This window comes from Morone saxatilis, unplaced genomic scaffold (assembly GCF_004916995.1).
Source record: "Morone saxatilis isolate NCDOM2014 unplaced genomic scaffold, NCSU_SB_2.0 Contig14, whole genome shotgun sequence".
Classification (NCBI taxonomy): Eukaryota; Metazoa; Chordata; class Actinopteri; family Moronidae; genus Morone; species Morone saxatilis.
This window is the reverse complement of record NW_023339696.1, coordinates 11820188-11820409: the sequence shown is the minus strand read 5'-3', so window position 1 is coordinate 11820409 and position 222 is coordinate 11820188.

The window sequence follows — 222 nt, the reverse complement described above, 5'->3', positions numbered from 1 at the left end:
TGCTTGATTCAACTTGATCTCTTTTTTCTTTTATATTGTCTCCACCTCTCTCGCTCTTCTCTGCCCACAAAACAGGTTCAACAAGATAATTTAAAAAGTCCTCAGGGTTGTGTTTTCACTTACAACATACAAACCTTGGAACATGCACACCTAGCAGTGTTTAAAAGGCAATGGTGGAATAAGTATTGAGATCCTTTGCTTACGTATAAGCATCAATACCAC